The following is a 19,007-nucleotide window of genomic DNA, read 5'->3' as shown; positions in this document are numbered from 1 at the left end:
TGCTGTGGTCCGGGAGTGCAGTGGAGGATGGCTCAGGTACTTGGGCCCTGCACCCGCATGGGAGACCAGGAGAAGCAACTGGCTTCTGGCTTCAGATCGGCACAGCACACCGACCTTACGGGTCATTTGGAGGGTGAACCAACGGAAGTCAGACCTTTCTCTCTGTCTCTCTCTCTAACTCTGCCTGTCAAAATAAATATAAATAAATAAATCTTGGCTGAAGTCAGTGCATTCTATATCGTGTGAGAGGAAGGGCTGCAGTGAAGCATGGATTCCCACAGCTGACTGAGAATCCAAACCTTGGTGAAGATCTAGCTTGGGAGGCCAGTGCTGTGGCACAGCGGGATAAAGCCCTGGCCTGACGTGCCGGCATCCCTTATGGGTACCAGCTCTAGTACCAGCTGCTCCTTTTCCAATCCAGCTCTCTGCTGTGGCCTGGGAAACCAGAAGATGACCCAAGTGCTTGAGCCCCTGGACCCGTGTGGGAGACCCAGAAAAAGCTCCTGGCTCCTAGCTTTGGACTGGCACAGCTCCAGCTTTTGTGGCCATTTGGGGAGTTAACCAGCGGATGGAAGACCTTTCTCTCTGTCTCTACCTCTCTCTGTAACTCTGTCTTTCAAATAAATAAAATAAATCTTTGGAAAAAAAAAAAAAAGATCCAGCTTGGGTGCCCACATTCCGTGGGAGACTGCCTGGGTTCAAGTCCCCGCTCTGCTGCAATTCCAGCTTCCTACTAATGCACACCCCGGGAGGGCAGCAGGTGACGGCTCAGGTAGCCGGGTCCCTGCCTCCCAGGTGGGAGACACAAACAGACTGAGCTCTGGACTCCTGGCTTCATCACAGCCCAGCCCTGGTTACTACAGGTATTTGGAAAGTAAACCAGTGGATAAAAGATCTCTGTCTTTCAAATAAATGAAAAATAAAATGCTAAAAGAATCCAAGCCCAAAGCTGGGCTTAACACCAACAAAAGCAAAACTCTACTACTGCTGGAGGAAGTACAGACAACTTCCTCCTGTCTAAGACCCACAAAACACAAGGCAGGATTTGGCTGCAAGGCAGAGAAAGGGAAGGAAAGCTGGCACACAGAGTGCCTGTTTGCGGCTCTGCTTCACACACAAGTGAGGTCAGGACAGACAAGCTCCTGCTCCACCTCAAGGCAAGCGCCGTCAGGCAGAAAGGAGTGTGGAGCAAGACCCCCTCTGTGGTTAGGCATTAAGGGGCAGCACAACATTGAAGGAGTAAGTACAAGATAAAACTTACTGCTGGAGGCGCCAGTGTTGTGATGCAGGGGGTTACGCTGCTGCTTGGGACGCACAGATTCCACATCCGAGTGCTGGTTCCAGTCTCAGCTACTCTGCTTCCCCTCCCGCTCCCTGCTAATGCTCCTGGGAAAGCAGCAGCAGATGACTCAGTGCTTGGGCCTCTGCACCCACACGAGACCCCCCCATGGAAGACCCACTTGAGTTTGGCCTAACGCAGCCCTGGTCATTGTGGCCACTAGGGGAGTGAACCAGAAGATGAAAGTGCCCCCCCCCCCATAACTTTTTCAAGTAAATAATAAATCTTTAAAAAAAGAAAAACAGAAACACAGATGACTCAGATGTTGAAACTACTAGATAAGAGCATCAGAATAACTCTGATTAATATTTTAAATGTGGACAACAGACATGAACAAATGAGAGATTTCAGCAGAAATGAAAACCAAAAACAGAATCAAGTGGAAATGTTACAAACTTTTAAAACACGACATTTGCAGACTGCACAGAGCTGAGGAAGAATCCGTGGCCCTGGGGCCAGCACTGGGGTACAGCAGGTTAAGCTGCCACCTGTAACACCAACATCCTATATGGGCGCCAGTTCAAATCCCAGCTGTCCCACTTCCAACCTGGCTCCCTGTTAATCCACCTGGGAAAGCAGCGGAAGATGATCCAAGTGCTTGGGCCCTGCCACCCATGTGGGAGACCAGCATGGAATTCTGGGCTCCAGGTTTCAGCCTGGTCCAGCCCTGGCTGTTATAGCCATTTAGGGAGTTAACATCAGATGGAAGATGCGTGCACTGGTAGGTCTTTTTCTCTCTCCCTTCCACCAACTCCCACTCCGTAACTCCACATTTCATATAAATAAATACATCTTTAAAAATAACAAAAAGATCTGTGACCCCAAAGAAAGGTCAATAGAAATCACCCAAACTGAAACACACACACACGCACACAGAAGACTGAAAAACAACAAAATATACAAGAATTGTGTGACATGATCAAACAGTTTACCACACATGTAATTGGAGACAGGGATAGACCTCGAGAAGAACAAGGTAGAAGAAGTATCTGAAGAGATAACAGCCAAGAATTTTCCAAAATAAATGAAAGACAACAAACTCAGGTCAAAAACACTGATGGGACCCTAAGCAAGATTAAAAACAAAGAAAAATTACATACCTATAACAAAACTGATTTAAAAAAAAAGAGAGAGAGAGAGAGAAAGAGAAAATGTTGCAAGGTAGCCACAGGGGAAAAAAAGAAATACTGTAGACAAGGAACCAAAAAAAAAAGCCTGCAGCAGAGTTCTCGTCAAAAACAACACAAACTGTAAGACAATGCAGTGACATATTTAAAGCGGTAAATGAATAAAACTCAACTCAGATTTCTAAGCTCAGCCACTCTATCTTTCAAAGACGAAAATAAAATAAAAGCAGGTTCAAGGCTAAATGAGAACTTGCACCTGTTTCTGTCTTGACAGAGTTCTTACAGGGCAGTCAGTCAGAAGGCTGGGGGAAGTAACAGGAGACCAGGGTCTGCAGGCACCTCAGCTCTGCCATCAAAGCACTAAGGGACTCTGGGCACTCATGCTCTGCCTCAGTTTCCTTATCTGTAAAACTAGCATATCCTATTCCACTCAACCCCTTGCAGGTGGTGACTGCACACGGCATCTGCACCAACACTGGACAACCATGAGACGCTCCACAAACAAGCTATTTCACGACTCAGTCATCATGAGCCATTCAGTCTAAACCTGATTTTAGAGAGAGACACCAGTTCTCGAGAGAAGAAACTTGCCAGAAGTCACAGAGATTTATGAGTATCAGACATCTGTACACTCACAATACTCGGGAGAAAAACAAATATAGGGACAGGTGTTATCACAGAGGTTAAACAGCTTCTTGGGACACCCACAGCCCATATCAGAGTGCCTGGTTCAAGTCCTGGCTGTCTTGTACTTCCGATCCAGCTTCCTGCTAATGAACCTGGGAAGACAGTGCATGATGGCTCAAATACTTGAGCGTTTACCACCCATATGGAAGACCCAGATGGAGCTCTGGCTCCTGGTTTCAGCCTGGCCCAGCCCTGGCTGTTGTAGCCCATCTGAGCAGTGAACCGAAGGATGGGAGATTCTTTCTTCTCCCTCCCTCTCTCCCCTCACCTCCCTCCATCACTATGCCTTTCAAGTAAGTAAATGCAGGGACCCAAGGACTTGGGCCATATTCTACTGCTTTCCCAGGCCACAACAGAGAGCTGAATCGGAAGTGGAGCAGCTGGGACTCAAACTGGTGCTCATATTGGATGCTGGTTCTGCAGGTGGCGGTTTTAGTGCTGGCCCCAATACTTTTTTTTTTTTTTTTTTTTTTTAAAGAAAAGAAACATCGGGCCGGCGCCACGGCTCAATAGGCTAATCCTCCACCTGCGGCGCCAGCACACCGGGTTCTAGTCCCGGTCAGGGCGCCAGATTCTGTCCCGGTTGCTTCTCTTCCAGTCCAGCTCTCTGCTGTGGCCCGGGAGTACAGTGGAGGATGGCCCAAGTCCTTGGGCCCTGCACCCGCATGGGAGACCAGGAGAAGCACCTGGCTCCTGGCTTTGGATCAGCGCAGTGCACCGACCACAGCACCCATTGGAGGGTGAACCAACAGCAAAAGGAAGACCTTTCTCTCTGTCTCTCTCTCTCACTGTCCACTCTGCCTGTAAAAAAGTAAAAGAAAAAAAGCAAAAACAAAACAAAAAAAAAGTAAAAGAAAAAAGAAAAGAAACATCAAATTGTACTATTTAGGAAAAAAACCCAATGCATGCATGCAAACAGCACCGGAAGGAAATGTGGAATAATGCAATCAGCTGCAGTGGTGGGATGAATGTTTTAATTCCTGCAATAAATAAATCTGGGGGAAATGTACCATGTAGTTAAATGGTACCCTTACTGCCTTTGGTCTCACTGCCCAACTCCTTCAAGACTCTGGAGTAAGAACTGTCCCTTGAGGCCAGCATTATAGCTTACTATGTTAAGCCTCGGCCTGCAATGCCAGCATCCCATTTGGATGCCAGCTGAAGACCCGGATGCTCCACTTCTGATCCAGCTCCCTACTAACGTGCCTAGGAAAGCAGCAGAAGATGGCCAAAGGGCTTGGGCCCCTGCATCCACGTGGGAGACCCAGAAGAGGCTCCAGGCTTCTGGCTTCAGATCAGCCCAGCCCCAGCTGTTGAAGCCATTTGGGGAGTGAACCTGCGATGAAAGCATGCACTCTCTCTCTCTAGCTCTGCCTTTTAAGTAAATTTAAAAAAAAATATTTTAAAAAACGTTCCTTGGTTGGGGGGAGGTGGTTGGTGTTATGGCACAGCAAGTTAAGCTGCTGCCAGTTGCAACACCAGAATCAGAGCACCGGTTCTAGTCCCCACTACTCCACTTCCAACACAGCTTCCTGCTAACATGCCTAGGAAGGCAGAGGAGATTGGCCCAAGTACTGTGGTTCTTGCCACTCAGGACCAGGATGGAGTTCTTGGCTCCTGCCATTTGGACTAGCCCATCCCTGGCTGTTGAAGCCATTTTGGCAATGAACCAGCAGAATGTGGACATAGAACAGTCAATACCCGGCCCCTGGGCCCTGCTTCTCTGCCATTCTTTTAAATCATCTTTAAAAAAAAACAAAAACAAACAAACAAACAAAAAAAACAAAACAGCTCTTTCCCTTTGAGCAGCTGCGGCAGCGGCGGGGTTGTGCAGCCATGGCCAAGATCAAGGCCTGGGACCTTCACGGCAAGAAGGAGGAGCTGCTGAAACAGCTGGACGACCTGAAGGTGGAGCTGTCCCAGCTGCGCGTGGCCAAGGTGACTGGCGGCGCGGCGTCCAAGCTCTCCAAGATTCGAGTTGTCCGCAAGTCCATCGCCCACGTTCTCACCGTCATTAATCAGACCCAGAAAGAAAACCTCAGGAAATTCTACAAGGGCAAGAAGTACAAGCCCCTGGACCTGCGGCCCAAGAAGACCCGCGCCATGCGCCGCTGGCTCAACAAGCACGCTGAGAGCCTGAAGACCAAGCAGCAGCAGCGGAAGGAGCAGCTGTACCCCCTGCGCAAGTACGCGGTCAAGGCCTGAGCCCGTGCTGCTAATAAACACAGAATGGCTGCCCAAAAAAAAAAAACACACACACACACACACACACACACAACAACAAAAACCCTGTCCTTCAGTTCCCAAGAGGCCTAGGGTACAGATGGTTTTATAGTTCAAGATATGCTGGAGTAATCCAAATGAGTTTTGTGGGGACTGGTCTAGAATGATTCATAAAATATATACTGGGGAACAGGACACAGGGCATTCCAGCAGGGGCTACTATGTGGACATTGCTACTGAACTGGGATTAGAAGTACCCGCAAGCAAAGAGGAAGTGCCATGGTTTGGGTATAGTCTGTCCCCTAAAGGTTCAAGCAGCCTGTTCCCGCAGCTCCGTGTGTACCCTTCAGCCACTAGAATCATAAGCCCAATGAACGGTTTTATTTGGAAGTTGCTCTGCCTCAAGAATCCTGTTATAGCAACACAGAAAAGACTAATACAGTCAGTGCTGGGTCAGTGACATTTACAAGAAAAAATAAGAAAATGAGAGCTAGAACAGGTGCTTATCTTTAGTTTCATTTTAAATCAGGTAGCTTCCAAGCTGATAAACAATTTTTTTTTTAATTCAAGAAAACAGGTCTGATTAAAATAAATGAGTGAGAAACAAACTTACCCCCTGGAATCAAGCAGGTTTTTGAAATCACGTAATTACCTTTCCACAGCATGTTTTTGAGACAGCCATGCTGAAAAACACACTAACACACACGCACAGAGGAACCACTGTGGTGATGGGCCACCACTGCCAGGCAGACTCTTCTCAAATACTGCACAAGACCCTGAATCAGAGGTGGGGTGAAAACTGTTGCTCAAAATCACCGATAGCCTAGGAATCCTTCTGCCCCACGGACACAATGTTTCAGGACAGCCAGTAAGGAATCCTCCTAAGGGAGCAGTCTTCTGTATAGGCGGTAAGGGCAATGTGACCGAGTCTGAAAGGAGTAAAGATCAGAAGATAATGGGCAATCTGAGCGCCAGCTTGTCCTGCTAGGGCCAGCAGCCTGAGGAAGAATGAAACGAGGCACAGGGGAAGAGAGGAGCTCCTCTAGGCACGCAATGCCCATTAGCTCATTTCATTTTCACAACACTGAAAAATACATAGGTATGCTATGCCCACTTTACAGAAACAGAAAGCAAGGCTGGGAACAGCGAGGTAACCTCGGCAAGGCGCCAGGTAGGAACTGGCCCATAGGGTGATGAAGAGCTCCCATTTCACACAAAAGCCCCTACCAGCTCATCCCTAACCTCAGGTATTTCCCCATGACTCACTCACACTTGAGGTAAAGAACTGTGCTCTGATCCGTGTAAAGGATTCCTGGAAGGACAATACATTAAATCTGCCTACTTAGTCGGGTTTTCATTACTATAATGAAACACTTGAGACAGCCTGCTTTATAAAGCAAAGAGGTTTACTGTTGCTCAGAATTTTGGAGGTTCAAAGTCCAGACAGCACGGTGCAACTTGGCTCTGGTGAGGTGCCCACGGGAGATGACACAATGTAAACAAAGGAAGGGTGACACAGCCAGCAGGAGAGAGCGCGCCTGGGCCCAAACTCAAGCTCTTTTAACAACCCCCTCCTAAGAACTACCTTCCAAATTGGCCCTATCTCCTGAACATCAGAATGGGATTCGGTTTCTACCTTCTTAGCACCATTAACTTATGACTCTGAGGCTTACTTAAAAAGGGTATTTTATTTATTTGAAAGGCAGAATTACAGAGAGAGACAGAGATCTTCCTGGTTCACTCCCCAAATGGCTGCAATGGCTAAGAATGGGCCAGACTGGAGCCAGGAGCCAGGAACTCCTTCCAGGTCTCCCACGTTGATAGCAGGGGCCCAAATACTTGGGCCATCCATCACTGCCTTCCCAGGCACATTAGCAGGGAGCCAGAACAGAAGCAGAGCAGCTGGGACTAAAACCAGCATTCCAATATGGGATGCTGGCCACATAAGTGGCAGCCTAACCTGCTTCACCATAACAGTGGTCCCGACTTTGAGGTTTAAAGTCCTGTAGGGCCGGCACTGTGGCACAGCAGGTTAACGCCCTGGCTAAAGCGCTGGCATCCCTTATGGGCGCCAGTTCTAGTCCTGGCTGTTCCTTTTCCGATCCAGATCTCTGCTATGGCCTTGGAAAGCAGTGGAAGATGGCCCAAGTCCTTGGGCCCCTGCACCCACATGGGAGACCTGGAAGAAGCTCCTGGTTCCTGCCTTCGGATTGGCGCAGCTCCAGCCGTTGCAGCCATCTGGGGAGTGAACCAGCAGATGGAAGACCTCTCTCTCTCTCTCTCTCTCTCTCTCTCTCTGTCTCTACCCCTCTCTGTAATTCTTCCAAATAAATAAAATAAATTAAAAAAAAAAAAAAGTCCTGTGTGCATTTGGCGGCCATATCACATTCAAACCACAGTGCCGCCCAAAGAGGACCACCCAAGGCTGATCCGTTTTGAATGTAGTGGAAAGAGAAAAGCCAGGACACTGCCCTGGTGAAGCCCACTGGCAGACGCCATGCACAGTGAAAGTTGGGGTGGCCATAAAAGAATGGGGTATGACCACGGGTGAGAAGCGCTGGGCGGGAAGGCAGAGAGTATCCGAAGGAGGAAGGCACCAAGGACATCCCGGGTGGAAAATCCAATGCACGCGTGGTCCCTACAGATAAATAAAGGGGACCCCAGGTCTGGCAGAGGATACAGGGGGATGTGGCTGACTGTGGCCTTAATGTATTTGACATTACTCACTTGTCCTGGGAATCTGACACACAGAAAGATCTCTGAGAATTCCCTATGTTGTAAGGGCCCATACTGTTCTGTAAGGATGCAGTTCCTCTCCAAGGAAGGAAAGGTACAGGATCCAATGTGACCACAACCGCAGGCCTCAGAGCCCAGAACCATGAAGACAGTAGAGTCTCCAGGGCAAAAGATCAGCAGCCAGCACCAAAGCACAAAGCACAGCGACAGGCGGGAAAACGCTTTCAGAAGCAGCACAAGGGGTGGGCATTGTGGTGCAGCGAGTTAAGCCATCAATTGGGGCACCAACATCCCATATTTGAGTGCCTGGTTTGAGTCCCAGCTACTCTATGCTTGCAATTCAGCTTCCAGCTAATGTACCTGGGAGGCCCCAAATAATGACTCAAGTGCCTGGGTCTCAGCTAAACACGCGGGAGATCTAGATGGAGTTCCTGACTCCCGGCTTCAGTCTTGCCTAGCTCTGCTACTATGGTTACCTTAGAAGTGAACCAGTGGATGGAAGATCTCGATCTTGATCTCTCTCTCTATATATATATATATAGATATCTCCCTTGCTCTGTCATTCTGTCCTTCAAATAAATGTCTTTAAAAAAAGAAGAAGAAGAAGAAACATCCAAACTGTCTGAAATTCTGGTCCACACTGAGCAATCTTCAATTTTCCAGACCTGTTTCCTCCTTATCTGTAAGTGCAACACTGGGTCACAGCTGCACCCTTCCCCCTGTTCAAAGCACACACAAGGAGGGTCAGCAAGTCTCATCTCAGAGCACACACCCCTGGGGAAGACCCCACCCCCAAATCACTCACCAACAACACTCAGCAAGTCCAAACATGTGCTCGCTCGGCTCTGTGCCTTTTTTTTTTTTTTTTTTTTTTTTTTTTTTTTTTTTTGACAGGCAGAGTGGACAGTGAGAGAGAGAGAGAGAGAGAAAGGTCTTCCTTTTCCGTTGGTTCACCCTCCAATGGCCGCAGCGGCTGGCGCACCGCGCTGATCCGATGGCAGGAGCCAGGTGCTTCTCCTGGTCTCCCATGGGGTGCAGCGCCCAAGGACTTGGGCCATCCTCCATGTACTCCAGGGCCATAGCAGAGAGCTGGACTGGAAGAGGGGCAACCGGGACAGAATCTGGCGCCGCGACCGGGACTAGAACCCGGTGTGCCGGCACCGCAAGGCGGAGGATTAGCCTAGTGAGCCGTGGCGCCGGCTTGGCTCTGTGCCTTTATAATTTTTAATTATTTGGAAGACAGACACAGACTGACATCACTCCCCAATGCTCACAGCAGCTGAGGATGGGCCAGGTATGAAGCCAGAATCCAGAACTCACATGGGTGGCAGAAGCAACTACTAGAGTCTTTGCTTGTTGTCTCCCAGAGTGCACACTGGCAGGAAGGTGGGATAAGAAGTGAAGTTGGGACTTGAATCCAGACACTCCAACAGGGGTATGGGTATCTCAAGTAGCATCCTGATCACAGTACCAAATGCCCACCCTTCTGAAACTAGGGGTAGAAAGCTACTACTTGGCCCTGAAATTAACAGCAGTTGACATGGTAGGATCAAATCTTTCCTGGAAGCAGAGAAGAAACCTAATAAAAAGCCTCTGCCTGAGGTGCCGGCATCCCATATGGGTGCCACTTCCTGTCCCGGCTGTCCCACTTCTCTGCTGATGGCCTGGGAAGGCAGTAAAAGATGGACCAAGTGATTGGGCCCCTGTACCCATGTGGGAGACCCGGAAGAGGTTCCTGGCTTTGGTTCGGCCCAGCTCCAGCCATTGCAGCCATCTGGGGAGTAAAACAGCAGAATGGAAGAGCTTTCTCTGTCTACCTCTCTGTAACTCATTCACATAAATAAAATAAATTTTAAAAACAAACAAACCTGGCCGGCGCCATGGCTCACTAGGCTAATCCTCTGCCTTGCGGCGCCGGCACACCGGATTCTAGTCCCAGTCGGGGCACTGGATTCTGTCCCGGTTGCCCCTCTTCCAGGCCAGCTCTCTGCTGTGGCCCAGGAGTGCGTGGAGGATGGCCCAAGTACTTGGGCCCTGCACCTGCATGGGAGACCAGGAAAAACACCTGGCTCCTGCCTTCGGATCAGCGCGATGCGCAGGCCGCAGCATTCCGGCCACGGCAGCCATTGGAGGGTGAACCAACAGCAAAAAGGAAGACCTTCCTCTCTGTCTCTCTCTCTCTGTCCACTCTGCCTGTCCAAAAAAAAAAGAAAAAAGAAAAGAAAAAGAAAGGAAGAAAAGGATGAAGCACGGCAGGTGGCAGAGACAGTTTACACATACCTGATAGCTCCAGATTTTAAGTTATCTGCATTGCTGTCCTACACAACATCCACCCCACCCCAGACCTTCAGTCCAATCTTCCCAGCACACAAACAGCTTTGTGTGTATTTTGTTTGTGCTGTTGTTTGGTGGAAACCCAAGAAAGGGGGCCAAATTCCAAGCTGGTTCCACACAAAGCAAGGAGGTTATTATCATGTAAGCCAAATACAGGAAAGGATCCTAACAAGTACAGCAACCACCACGGGGTAGAACAGGTCAAAATGCTCAGCGCCAGGCAGGCCCAGGGAGCTACAGGGAAAGAGCAAATAGATCGGCAATTCCACCAAAGCTGGGCACTGAAAGTGACAGGACAGACAGGAAGCCCAGGCTTAGTCCTGGAGGATACCACTTTCCAGGGCAGGAAGGAAGGCAAGAGCAGCTCAGGCAGAGGCACCAGCATGGGCAGAACAGCCCTGAAAGTTACAAACCATGCTGTGGCCAGCGCTCGAGAGCCCTCAGAGGAAGCTGGAGCCGAGCTGGAGTCAGATACACCATGCCAAGAAGGGAAGACGTACACTCAGGATGCTGTAGACCTCTATAATGACAGGCAGAAAAGAGTAGTGCGTGCTCCTGACAAAACACCCGATCAGCCCAGGAACGTACAGTCTGCCGTGGGTAACTGCTGTCACCAGCACGCGACAGAAAGCCTTCCAGCCCTCGTCGAGGTGCATTCCCAGCAAGCGCATACGTTCTGCTTTGCTTGGTTTTACATAGTTGGAACTGTAATATACACATGGTTCTGGAACAACAAACTCTGAAGCCAGGAAGTGACCAGATCAGTTTTACATTTTGGAACCAAGAGTCTGGCAACAACAGGAAGCTTCCAGATGGGGAGCTGGGGCAGGGCAGTCAGCTGGAAGGCAGTAAGGAGAGCAGAGCAGATGAGAGCTTTAACACCCAGAGGCTAGGGGACAGAGAAACGCAGAGCTGGCAAGACTGAGCTATCATCTGGAGGGGAGGGGTGGGAGGAGTAGAGGGGACTGCACTGGGCGGGGTGTGTGTGTACGTGTTTATCAGTCAAAGAGAGGCCCAGCCAGCCTTGGCCAAGGAAGACGTGGTATGATAAGGAATTGGGCCAGCCTATGCCCCCAGTTTCTGGCAGGTACCCTCTAAATCCTAGGAATTTTCTGAGTAATAAGAGTGTCAGTATTCATGATGGATATTGATAGTTTATGCTAACAAGGGGACTCCTGGTGGGTACCAAGGAGATAGCACAGGATGGGGGCTGGCCATACCACGAGGACCTACGATGGGACTGGGGGTTGGGCATTTAGCTGTGTGGTATCAGCTAAGCCTGCAGGGAAGGGAGGCTGGAAATTGAGTTCAAACACAAGGAGGCCAATGACTCAATCAATCACGCCTGTGTAATGCATCCCCAATCAAAACTCCACAACGATGCTTGCGTTAACAATACCCTAGTGAATGTTGGTACGGATCAGTGTGCCAGGACAGTGACACCAGGAGAGGACCCAAACAGCCTTGTAATGGGGAGCCTCTCGGACCTCACTCTATGGGATTTTTCCTTTTTGTTTTATTTTAAAGGCAGAGAGACAAAGAGAAAGAGACAGACAGAAAAAGATAACGATCTCCTACCCACTGGTTCACTCCCTATGTGTCCACAAAGCTGGGGCTGGGCCAGGCCAAAGCTGGGAGCCCAGAATCTGACTTGAATCGTCCGTGTGAGTGGTAACGACCCCCGAGAACTTGAGCCATTATCTGCTGCCTTCCAGAGTGTGCGTCAGCAGGAAGCCAGACTACAAAGCTGAAGTCAGCAGCAGAGCCAGACTCGCACCCCAGTACTCCAGGTGTCCAAGCTGGTGTCTTCAGCACTGCACACGCCCGCCCGACACTGGGTCTTCTTTCGGCTGCAACTGGCTGGGATCCCTTTCTTGATAAGGAAATCGTAATCAGAAGTATATGCTTTCCTGAGTTCTGTGAGGTACTCTAGCAAACTATGGTGCCTGAGAGGGCAGTGGGAAGCCCTGAATTTGTAGCAAGTTCATCAGAAGTTTCTGTGGCCTGGGAAGCCACAAGCTGCTGCTGTAGCCTGAAATGAGGGCAATCTCGTGGAATCTGTCCTGGACCTGTGGCATGTAGCCTAACTCCAGGTAGTTCAAAGTCACTACAGGAGACAAGATTATGAAGCTACTATTTGGACAAGCTGAGTTGGAGGTAACCAGGGCTGGTGCTAAGGCATAGCAGGTTAAGCTTCCACCTGCAGTGCCTGCATCCCATATGGGCACCAATTTGATTCCCAGCTGCTCCATTTCTACCCCAGCTCCCTGCTAATGTACCTAAGAAAGCAACAGAGGATGGCCCAAGTGCTTGGGCCCCTGCACCCACATGGGAGACCTGGAAGAAGCTCCTTGCTCCGGCCTGGCCCAGCTCCGGCCTTTGAGGAATGAATCAGTGGTCGCTGGGCAAGTGAATTAATCTCTCTCATTCTCTCTCTTCCTCTCTAACTCAGATTTTCAAATAAAATAAACAAATCTTAAAACAAACAAAAAGAACTGGAGGTAACCAGAAGATTCTATAATTGGAGCTACGCAGTAAGTGGCTGACCACCAGGCCAGAAACTGAAGACAGGGTCCTGCAGGTCCAAACGTCTACGTCATCACATGGTGATGGGGTCATGAGCGCAGGGCACCCAAAAGGGCTAATGTGAACTATAAACAGGGAAGGCAAAGACCCCCGAGGGCAAGGTCCCAACTTGGAGGAACCATCTACAGTCCACGCCTCACACCACAGGTAGCCTCCTTGGGTTCCCATAGCCTCTGCTCCGCCCCACGGTGGGCTGTAGCACCTGCAGCGTGGAAGCACCTAGGGGAGACGGGTCAAGCTGGGCCCGCATGGGCCTAGAACTCCAGCTTCACACACCTTGGGCTGTGTAAGCTCACTGAAGTCAGCCCGGTAGCTCTCAAAAAAGCCATGAGAAGAGCTGTTTTTATGTTGAAATATCGACAATTCAGGCCAGATACTACAGTTTGGCCAGGACGCAGTTTAAGTACACAGCTTCTGGGCCAAATCACTCACACATGCTCTCACACAAAACAGACATTTGGGGAGGGTAAAAATGAGTTTGGAACCTTCGAAGAAATGGAGCCAAGGACTACACAACCTCAGACTGGCTTCCTTGAGTTGAAGAGCTAGGCAGGAATCTGAAATAAGAGCTCCCCTTCCCAGGTCCCTGGAAGTCCACTGGGGTTTCTCCTTTTTTGACATTTCACCGTTTCATTACTGGTCAAAGGACCAGCTCCAAGAAGCCCAATCCAGCCCGCTCTGTGAAGGCAGAGGTCTTACCAGCACTCACCGACATTACTGCTACCAAAGCGTGTAAATGATGAGCGCTTCCCCAGCGACACTGAAGCTCGCCCGATACAGGTCACCTAAATCACCTCATGTGCACTACTGGATCCTTGAAGGCTGTTTCTGTTTGCAAAACTGCACCCTCTGCCAACCATTTCGCTGCACTGTATAAGCTATGCTTTTAACAAAAGCCACCAAGATAATGAAAACAATCGTGGACTAGAAGTCAGGAGGTCTGGAGCCCTCCAGCAGCTCTGCTGGTAACTGGTCACCTGCTCCTGAGCAAGCTCTCTCACCTGCACCACACGGAAGCACAGCCTTGTCCTGTATTATGAGGGGCTGCTACAAAGGGCTGGACAGAGAAGAGGCAGAAATGTATCCCGAGATGGTAAACTCATTGAAGAGGTACTTTTCTAAACAAACAAAAACATACTTTCCTTCTAATTCACGCTTGGTTAGAAAGGAGCTTCACTTTGGAAATCACTTTCACCGTGATTCTTCAAAGGGCATTAAAGGATACACCAATAATCAAGATTAGAAGGCAGTACTCCACTGTCTATGAAGCTTGAGATCCTGGCTGCGGCTCTGGAAACACAAGACGTCTGCAAGCCAGCCATTTGAGCATTTGTAGCTCCTTGGTCTCTCCAGGGGAAAAGTCTGCAGCATTTGCCCCACGTTCAAGAAAGAAGCATACCCTCACAGCAGCAGATAAAAAAAACCCTGCCACCCCACCTACTTCCTTTTCTTCCAAAGGAGAAGGCTCTCATCACCACTGGTTTGCCACATCCTGCCTCTGCAGCTACTTCTCAGGAGCTGCCTGGGCTATTCTGAGAGGCGCTTTAACTCCTTCAGGCCCTCAGGCCACTGGGGGATTTATGACAGTCACACCCACCACCATCATTTAAGACCTGGTTGACCAGGCACTAATCCCAGTTCCCTCCATACCAGACACCACACTAAGCACGCTGGGCCCCCCTGGGGCTCCAACTAGCCCAGCCTTGCTTAATCAGTCAAAATGGATAAAAAGAAAAAAAAAATTCAGAAATAGTCATCAAGAAACTCAACGAACATGACGATGCGTTTGATAGGAGTGAAAACCCAACGGAACAAAGTTTCCGTCCCGCGTGAGCTCTGTGAACCAGCACTGGCTTTCACTCGGTCCTCATTACTGAGCACCCAGAGCACAGCGGGCCTGGGGTGGAGACCGGACATCGGCTGAAGCTGAGACCTCCGGAAGTTCACAACACAGATGGAGAGACAGAACAGGTACCTATGAAGATGACCACACACCTCCCCCAGGCGACTGGTCTCCTGTGTATTGTCCCACTGATACCTGATTTCAGCAGTCAAGAAGTAGGCTCACAGACACTGGCAATAAACATGAAGGAGATATCCAAACAGCTTGTAACACTGCACTGAGTGCTATGATTTATGTGTCAGGCTAAGCATCTTGTTCCTAACCCTCCAAACAACCCCCATATTTACTTGTGACAAAACCTGTAGTCGTCCAATCAAGACAACTTGACAACGCCAGGGTTCCAACCTCAGCTCCTATAACACACAGGGAGAATACCACTGAGACTCAGATCCTTGTTTACAGCTCAGGAGGAGCTCCTGGTTCAGAGCAGTTAGGGAAGCCTTGAAATTTACTCTAGAAAAGGAAGCTTTTTTTTTTTTTTCTTTTGCCAGGCAGAGTTAGGCAGCGAGAGAGAGAGAGAGAGAGAGAGAGAGTGAGTTATAGACAGTGAGAGAGACAGACAGAGAGAAAGGTCTTCCTTTCATTGGTTCATTCCCCTAATGGCCTCTACGGCCGGCGCTGCACCGATCCGAAGCCAGGAGCCGGGTGTTTCTTCCTGGTCTCCCATGCAGGTGCAGGGACCTAAGCACTTGGGCCATCCTCCACTGCCCTCCCGGGCCACAGCAGAGAGCTGGACTGGAAGAGGAGCAACCGGGACTAGTACCCAGCGCCCCAACCGAGACTAGAACCTGGGGTGCTGGCGCCGCAGGTGGAGGATTAGCCAAGTGAGCCACAGCACCAGCGAAGATCTTATTTTCAATCAAGAAACTGAAGGTGGCATTTGGCACATCAATTAAGATGCTGCCTTGGAGCGGCGCTGTGGCACATGGGTTAACACCCTGGCCTGAAGCACCAGCATCGCATATGGTTGCCAGCTCGAGGCCCGGCTGCTCCACTTCCAATCCAGCTCTTTGCTATGGCCTGGGAGAGCAGAGATGGTCCAAGTCCTTAGGCTTCTGCACCGGAGCAGGAAACCTGGAGGAAGCTCCTGGCTTTGGACCTGCGCAGCTGCAGCCATTGCGGCCAATTGGGGAGCAAATCATTCATTGGATGGAAGACCTCTCCTCTGACTTTCAAAAAAAAAAAAAAGATGCTGCCTGGAATACCCTATAATGGAATGTCTGGGTTCAAGTCCCTGCTCCGCTCTCAAGCCCAGCTTCCTACTTATGTGCACAATGGAAAGCATCAGTGCTGGCTCAAGTACTTGGGTCCCTGACACCCACCAGGTAGGCAGGGATGGAGTTCTGAGCTCCTAAATATTACAGGCATTTTGGGAGTGAAAGCCAGCAGATCTCTCTCTGATTTCAAACAAACAACATAATTTTTTTAAGATTTATTCAAAATAAATTTATTTGAAAGTCAGAGTTACACACAGAGAGGAGAGGCAGAGAGAGAGAGAGAGAGTGAGATCTCCCATCTGCTGGTTCACTCCCCAACTGGCCACAACAACCGGAGCTGTGCCAATCAAAAGCCAGGAGTCAGGAGCTTCTTCCAGGTCTCCCATGCAGGCGCAGGGGCCAAGGACTTGGACCATCACTTACTGCTTTCCCAGGCCATAGCAGAGAGCTGGATCAGAAGTGGAGTAGCCAGGACTCGAACTGGCACCCGTATAGGATGCTGGCACTGTAGGCGGCAGCTTTACCCACTACTCCACAGCGCTGGCCCCATAAATATCTTTTTAAAATGGTAAACACTGATTACAACTACTTGTAAGCTACTATACAGAAGAAAGCCACATTCTTCAGCAGTGACAGCTGGCTACTTGCCACACACATTATCCAGGTGTGTCAGGTCATCTGGCTGGCCTTGTGTATGTATGTGCCCCTCCCAAAAACTCTCACTTGGCCACAGAGCACTCCTGCCCCAGAGAGCAGAGGGCCAGGGAGTACTCAATGAGACAATATGCCGAGCCCCAGAGTTCATCAGCAGCAGCAGCATTGATGTGCCTATGACAAATGGGAAATACTTTTCCCAGCTCCAGATCTGGACCACAGGTTACGTTTTAATAATACTCAGCAGGCCAGACACATGAATTTGGGTCCCACAATCTGTCTGGCGTGTTTGATAACTGAAATCTTGAGGCTGGCACTGTGGCATAGAAGGTTAAGCCTCTGCCTGCAATGTCAGCATCTCAGGTGCCAATTCAAGTCCCAGTTGCTCCATTTCCAATCTACTTCCCCGCTGATGGGCTTGGGAAAGCAGTGGAAAATGGCCCAAGTACTCAGGATCCTAGCACCCATGTGGGAGACCCAAAAGAGGCACCCAGCTCAGCTTCAGTGTGCTCATTTGTGGAGTGAACCAGAAGACAGAAGATTCTCGCTCTATCTGCACGTCAAATAAATAATTAAAAAAGAAAACTAAAACCTGATGATCTTTATGGTCACAAAAATCAAAAGACATTATTGTAATGTCATTCAAGATAAACTATTGGGGCCGGCACTGTGGTATAACGGGTTAAGCCGTGGCCTGCAGTGCCAGCATCCCATATGGGTGCCAGTTCGAGTCCTGGCTGCTCCACTTCTGATGCAGCTCTCTGCTGTGTCCTGGGAAAGCAGTAGAAGATGGCTCAAGTCCTTGGGCCACTACACCCACGTAGGAGATCAGGAAGAAGCTCCTGGCTCCTGGCTTTTGATAGGCACAGCTCCGGTTGTTGTGGCCAATTGGGGAGTGAACCAGCGGATGGAAGACCCCTCTCTCTGTCTCTCTCTGCCTCTCCTTCTCTCTGTGTGTAACTCTTTCAAATAAATAAATCTTTAAAAAATAAAAAAGATGAACTGTTAAGAAACAAGGTAACAATCATCTTTTTCTCTCTTTCCAAATACAATTTCTTCTGCCTCTTTTTTTCCTTCTCTCCCTAAAAGCTAAATCCTCTCCATCAAACCCATAGAGTTAACCCTTGGGTGCCCCTGACCGCACAAAAATCTGCCCAGACTTTAATGGCCCTTCCCAAGGATGCATGAAGAGAAAATGTGTATTAACACAAAACCAATCCACCTTGCACTGGAGGCCTTTAGTACCACATACATCTTTGCCTTTGTCCATTTATTTTTAAACAAAATTCACATTTTATTTAGATTCAAATAAACTACATAAAATTGATTTTCTTCACCAAAAAAATAACACAATACTTTCTGTATTATGTATAGATAAACCACAAAACACTTCTTTTTGTAGATTTTCCAGGTTTTGCTTAGCCTTTAGACATTTTAAGCTGAGCACTTCCTAGCTGCTGCCCCAGTTGAGACAAAAGCTGTCCCAGTTGAGACAAAAGCCAAGGGCGTCAGCAGGACATAAGACAGTGGCCCGCGTCTGACCCCCCACCACACATGCGCGCACACAGTAGGCTGCACTCCCCAGCTCTTACATCACAGCTACACATTCAGGAGAGGCGGAATTACAGGTGGTGGTGAGCGAAAAGATGATTCATACACCCAGAAATCTCCTGGCCTGGCCTGGCCTGAAGTTCACCTTATCAGCCTGGATTTATTAAAGGGTAGGTGGCTGGGTGGGAATCACAGCCACCTACAGTGAGATGCAGCTCTGTCCCCAAATGAGCTCTGTGGCAGCGCGATTTATCTGGGGAGTGTGAAGGCTTAGCAGCAGCAGGAACCCACGTTACCAACATGGTGTCACTGTGCAAGCTTCACTCTGCCCCAGAATGATTTGCAGAGAGGATGCAGCGCTGAGAATCCTGTGTCTGTGGCCATCTGTCCCATTCCAGTCCCGGGAGAGGCGTGAGGGGGGCGTGTGAAAAGCCAGCAGGTGCTGTGGCAAGTCAACCACCGGTGTCACATATCCATCACGGAGCGAGCGTCTGCTAGGGATCAGTGCGGAGCTCTGCCTGCACACAGCCCTGAACCCTGGGGCTGCAGGCACTGCCCAGAACAGGGACAACGGCACCACCATAGATGCTCCCCAAGTGCTTCCCCTCTGGGCCAGGAAGGCAGCGCAGAGGCCTGTGGAGTCGCTAAGC

At 49.5% G+C, this 19,007-nt stretch overlaps 1 pseudogene across 1 annotated transcript; it reads left to right on the top strand.

The window, feature by feature from the left end:
- The first annotated feature begins 2,213 nt into the window (after window positions 1-2,213).
- LOC127489462 (large ribosomal subunit protein uL29 pseudogene) lies at window positions 2,214-5,404 on the top strand (annotated as a pseudogene). The gene has a single exon (XR_016218284.1). The product of XR_016218284.1 is annotated as a large ribosomal subunit protein uL29 pseudogene (transcript).
- Window positions 5,405-19,007: the final 13,603 nt, after the last annotated feature.

This window comes from Oryctolagus cuniculus, chromosome 12 (genome assembly GCF_051225735.1).
Source record: "Oryctolagus cuniculus isolate XC-2025 breed Fujian yellow rabbit chromosome 12, ASM5122573v1, whole genome shotgun sequence".
NCBI lineage: Eukaryota > Metazoa > Chordata > Mammalia > Lagomorpha > Leporidae > Oryctolagus > Oryctolagus cuniculus.
The sequence above is the reverse complement of the archived record's forward strand: the minus strand, read 5'-3'. Positions and strand labels throughout refer to the sequence as shown.